Here is a 5,980-nt window from a genome sequence, read left to right as displayed (position 1 = left end):
CCAAATACACAAAATAATGATCTTTAAAAAAGCATCATATGACCCCTTTAAAGCATTTCAAAGCAAATTTAAAATAAAAAAAAGATTAAAATGCTATGCATCAACTATTAATCTTGTTTAATAAGTATTAATACTATTAATCTTATTTAATTATATAATAATTATTTGATTTTATTAAATAAGATTGTATGTTTTACAATTCTTTTCCTTGCATTTGAGTTAAGCATTTCAATGCAAATTTCAGTGCAATGCAACTTTGCATCAATGACACTTCAGATGTTCTTATGCAAACGGACCGTCTTTGCAGGTGTCGCCCCGATAACCAGGCTTGCAGACGCAGGTGCCCTGATGACGGTGACACTCTTTGGTATTCTGCTGAACACACTGACACTCCTCAGAACAGCCCGGGCCAAACGTCCACTTGGGACACGCTGCATGAACACACGGGACAGGAAGTGATAAGAGATCTAATGTACCTTGCAAATGGACCCTGTTTTTAACTACGCCACAAAGCACAGTGTAGTTATAATGTCAAAGTATAGCACTCACGTAGGTGGCAGAACCTTCCATACAGTCCCGGGTCACACAGACACGCCCCATAAGTGCGATGACACCGTCCGTTATTAGCACAATTACACTTCTTATTACAGAACTTCCCATAGAGACCCTTGGGACAACCTGAAGTGATTGCATCAATATCAATATTATCAATGGTTTATATTTTGTCTGTTATATCTCTCCATACAGTGAAGGTGTTCTGTAAACGGACCGTCCTGACACAGCTCTCCACTGACCCCTGGTGGACAGCGGCAGCTCCCGGTGAGCGGATCACACACGCCGCCGTTCTTACACTTACATCTCAACGAGCAATTCCTGCCGAACCAGCCCTCTGGACACGCTGGACAAACACACACACACACACACACACACACACAAGAAAGAGGTCAGGAGCTTTTAAAGACATGTAGCACAATAAAAACTTAAGAAATTGTACCCTGTATAATATTTGATATACAATTTTTTTGCGTGACTTTTCTCAGAATTTAACTCGTAATTGCGAGGAAAGTCCAATGCTGAAGAATAAAAGACTGACTTTTGACCTTTTTTTCTCAGAATTGTGACTTTATAACATGAAATAGTTTGTTATAAAATCTGAATATAAGATATAAAGTCGCAATTGGGAGAAAAACATGCAATTGCGACTTCATATCATGCAATTCTGGGGAAAAAAAACGTCAGAATTGTGCGATAAAAAGTGGCTATTACCTTTTTTATGTTTTTATTTAGTGGTGGAAACAAGTTTCCATACTGTATTGCCTTTAAAACTATAGATCTTTGATCATAAAACTATGCATTTAAATATCATCTAACTAAGATTACACCTCATTAAGTCATCTTACTATTAAATATTATTGGAGATATAGAGTGACAACTGATATTTACTGTATATCATTTTAAGTAATCTGCTATGCGGTTATAAAGATTAATCTTATTGATTTACAGTACAAGTTATCAGCATTTCATCTTTTTATTACTTTTTTTAATATATATATATATATATATATATATATATCAGCATCTGCACCAAATTGCAGATTTTTCCTCAGTTTGGGCCTCTGAATAGTATGAGATCCATATTCTCATTGTATCAAACTATATGATCAGATTTTGTTTAAAGGTTCAATAAACTGTTCCATTTCAAATTACATTTTTCTGATTAATATTTCATAAGGCTTTACAGGGTTATAATGGGATATTATTAAATGTGACCGGTTTTAATGTACATGATTTATCTGTTTTAATCATCTTTAATCAAAAAACAAAATCTTTCTCCACCTGTGAAACTACTTTCTGTCGATGTAATCAAGCCTGAGTTTTCCGTTTGTGATTGCTGATATATTTATGATCAGTACTCAGTTGTGGCTCTTTCAGAGAAACTCACTGTCATTACACAGGATTCCCGTCCATCCGTCAGGACAGTCACAGCCGTTTCTGTGTTTGTTACACACTCCTCCATTAGCACAGTCCTCACACGACAGACTGCAGTCGAAGCCGAACGAATCGTTCAAACATACTGCACAGACCAGAGGAGACAGGATTCATCCATTAAAAGCAATCAAAAGCTTCTTTGCATCAGGGTTATTACAGCTAACTAAAACTAAAGCTAAAATCATAGAAACAAAACCTTTTTGTTAACTTAAAAAAAAAAAAGTTAATTTAAATAATAATAAAATATTTTTTTATTTCAGCTAGTTGCCAAAGCGTTTTCGTTTAGATTAACTTTAAGTACTAAAATAACTAAAACTAAAGAAACACTAAAGAAACTAAGGGCCAGTTTTACTAACAGCTTGCGCCAACGCAAACGTCTTTTAGCATTAAAATAGTGCTGTCAGGATTTACTAAAGACGCACAGTGACGAATTAGCGCTGAAAAGGTGGGGGCACAGTTATTTTTGCGCCTGACCTTATTGAATTCTTTAATTTGTGCGTTGTTAGTAAATCACCCGCAGAAATTTCCATGCCCATCTGCGCTGTTTTGGAATTGCGCTCTCGCGCTAATTCGCCCTGTTTAGTAAAACTGGCCCAATAACTATTATATTCTATTTACATTTACATTTAGTCATTTAGCAGATGCTTTTATCCAAAGCGACTTACAAATGAGGACAATGGAAGCAATCAGAATCAACAAAAGAGCAATGAAACGCAAGTGCTATAACAAGTCTCAGTTAGCTTAACGCAGTACACGTAGCAAGGTTTTTTTTTTTTACATTATATAATAAATAAAAAGAAAACAGATAAAATAAAAAGGAATAGAGCAAGCTAGTGTTAGAGGCCTTTTTTTGTTTTTGTTAATTGTATAATAAATAAAAAAGAAAACAAATAGATAGAATACAAAAAGTATACAGAAGCTAGTGTTAGATTAAGAAGTTTTTTTTAAGAAAACAAGCAGTTAGTAAATGAATAGAGTGCAAGTCTAAAAGGGGCTCTTTTTTATAAAGAATAGAATTTAGAGAGTAGAGAGTGCTAGAGTTAGAGGGTCAAATAAAGATGTAAGAGATGTGTTTTTAGCCGATTCTTGAAGATGCTCGGATTGAGTTGGGCAGGTCATTCCACCAGGAGGGAACATTTAATTTAAAAGTCTGTGAAAGTGATTTTGTGCTTCTTTGGGATGGCACAATAAATCGACGTTCACTTGCAGAACGCAAGCTTCTAGAGGGCACATAACTCTGAAGTAATGAATTTAGGTAAAGGGGTGCAGAGCCAGTGGTGGTTTTGTAGGCAAATATTAATGCCTTGAATTTTATGCAAGCAGCTATTGGTAGCCAGCGCAAATTGATAAACAGAGGTGTGACGTGCGTTCTTTTCGGTTCATTAAAAATTAATATTGCTGCCGCGTTCTGGATTAATTGTAAAGGTTTGATAGAACTGGCTGGAAGACCTGCCAAGAGAGCATTGCAATAGTCCAGCCTGGACAGAACAAGAGCTTGAACAAGGAGTTGTGAAGCATGTTCCAAAAGAAAGGGCCTGATCTTCTTGATGTTGAATAAAGCAAATCTGCAGGATGAGGCAGTTTTAGCAATGTGGTCTGAGAAAGTCAGCTGATCATCAATCATAACTCCAAGGTTTCTGGCTGTTTTTGAAGGAGTTATGGTTGATGTACCTAACTGGATGGTGAAATTGTGATGAAACGATGGGTTTGATGGAACTACAAGCAGTTCTGTCTTGGCAAGGTTGAGTTGAAGGTGATGGTCCTTCATCCAGCAAGAAATGTCTGTTAGACATGCTGAGATGCGAGCAGCTATCGTCGGATCATCAGGATGGAAAGAGAGGTAGAGTTGAGTGTCATCAGCATAGCAGTGATATGAAAAGCCATGTTTCTGAATGACAGAACCTAAAGATGCCATGTAGACAGAGAAGAGAAGTGGTCCAAGAACTGAGCCCTGAGGCACCCCAGTAGTTAGATGTTGCGACTTGGACACCTCACCTCTCCAAGATACCTTGAATATAATATAACTGATTTTTTATTTTTTTTCAGCTAGCTGCCAAAGCAACACTTCTCATTTTCATTTATTTTAACTACTAAAATAACTAAAACTAAATAAACATCAAAGAAACTAAAACTAATAAATAACAATTTATGTTAAGTGAATTTTATTAAATTTTTAGTTATTCCAGCTAGTTAAGAAACACTAAAGAAACTAAAACTAAAAATGTATAAAAAAAATCTTAACTGAAGCTGCCAAATCAACACTTCTCATTTTCATTTAGTTTAAACACTAAATTATCATTATTAATAATAATAATAATAATAATAATAAATATTAATTTAGAGTTAAGTGATTTTTAAAATTTATTTCACCTAGTTGCCAAAGCAACATTTCTCATTTTCATTTAGTTTAACTAGTAAAAAAAACTAAAACTAAAGAAACATCAAAGAAGCTAAAACTATTTTTAAAAATGTTATAAAAAAATATATACAGATATATTTAAAAGAAAAAAAAAGACAAGAAAAAAAAACAAACTTTGCTTCTTACTGAATTTCTCAGTTAAGGTGCTCTCAGCGTGCAGTTCTCCCGTGTCGTCCTCATAGTCGTCGTATCGCTCCAGGATTTTCTCATAGTCCTGCAGAATAGTGAGCTGAGGTCGGGGTCTGTTCACCACCTGACCACTGCTCAACGCCTCCACCGACTCCTTCAGCACTATGACAACAAACCATTATTTTGATAATCAATTAATCTAACGATTATTAGCACAATTAATCAACAATAATTTCACCGAATAATCAGTACGCTTTGATTGATTATTCAGCTTTTGCAATTAGTTAAAAAATTAAGCTATGCATATTCTAAATCACTTCAGCTTTTGAAAATGTCAGACAATTATATTATTATTATACTACTGTAATTATTATACCATTATTTTTTACAATACAAATAAATATATTGGGCACATAAAATGAGATGGCAGAGATACGTTCTTATTCACCATTTAATTCATTGAATGTAAAAGTAACTGGCTGACACATCATTTTGCCTAACAACTCCTTTTGTATATCATCTGGATATGGAATAAAATGAAGGTAAATGATGAGACATTTTATTTTTGGATAAACCATTTTATTCACAACAGTATCTCTCTTAAAATACCTGATAGTGTTATGATCATCATTCAAAACAGTCCTAAGCTAGATCAAGCTTAATTTATATCAAGTATTAATTCTAACTTAAAACGAGACTGACACAGTTTTTTCATGTTTATTACTGTAAACTGCTTGCTTTAAAGCAATCTATTGTATAAAGCATACATACAAACATATCCATGATCACTATGATAAGATGCTTTCTTAACTGTTGTTCCCTTTCGATACTTCACACGTACTGCGTCTTGCTTAAGACGCATATGGGAAAAATACTTTTTTCTCCTGAACTGAAGCCTATTTCATTCACGCAGTGAAACTGCACGGCCATTGGTTCGTGCAGGGCTTTAAAAACGAACCAATGGCACGGCAGCAGAGCTGCAGGAGCCTATGGAGACGAAGCCCGCCAAAGCCCGCCAGAATGGGCGGGGCATCTGGCTATATAAGCGGGCGCTTGCTACAGGATTCTCAGATTTTTTCTCCTTCAGCGACGATTCTACGCTCATCGCTGATCCTGAAAGCCTGCTCGCCATTGACACGCCTTCGCAGCTGGAATAGGGACCTCTCAGCACAGCTGACCTGCTTCTCCGTCGCTACAGCGACGCAGCAGTTCCAGTCCGTTTTCCCCTGCCGCCATCCGGCGATTCTAAAAGAGCTTATTTCTAGCAGGTAAGCCCTAAAAGAGCAAATTGTAGCGACGTTGTTGCAAATGTCGCTCTGCGAGTGTGGCTCGTGCAGGGAAACTTGCACGATGTAGAAGAGCAATGAATATGTCATCTGTCTGGGCAGACCCCACGCAGAGACTGTTCGTTCGCCGAGACGGAATGCTCACTCGAGCATGAGT

General features: G+C 36.3%; 1 pseudogene; it reads right to left on the bottom strand.

Moving 5' to 3' along the window:
- LOC107701979 (multiple epidermal growth factor-like domains protein 6) overlaps nucleotides 1–5,980 on the bottom strand; it is an 81,663-nt pseudogene that overhangs the window by 17,831 nt on the left and 57,852 nt on the right.

The sequence above is a fragment of the Sinocyclocheilus anshuiensis genome, unplaced genomic scaffold (assembly GCF_001515605.1).
Source record: "Sinocyclocheilus anshuiensis isolate Anshui unplaced genomic scaffold, SAMN03320099.WGS_v1.1 scaffold262, whole genome shotgun sequence".
Classification (NCBI taxonomy): Eukaryota; Metazoa; Chordata; class Actinopteri; order Cypriniformes; family Cyprinidae; genus Sinocyclocheilus; species Sinocyclocheilus anshuiensis.
This window is presented reverse-complemented; position numbering and strand designations above follow the sequence as displayed.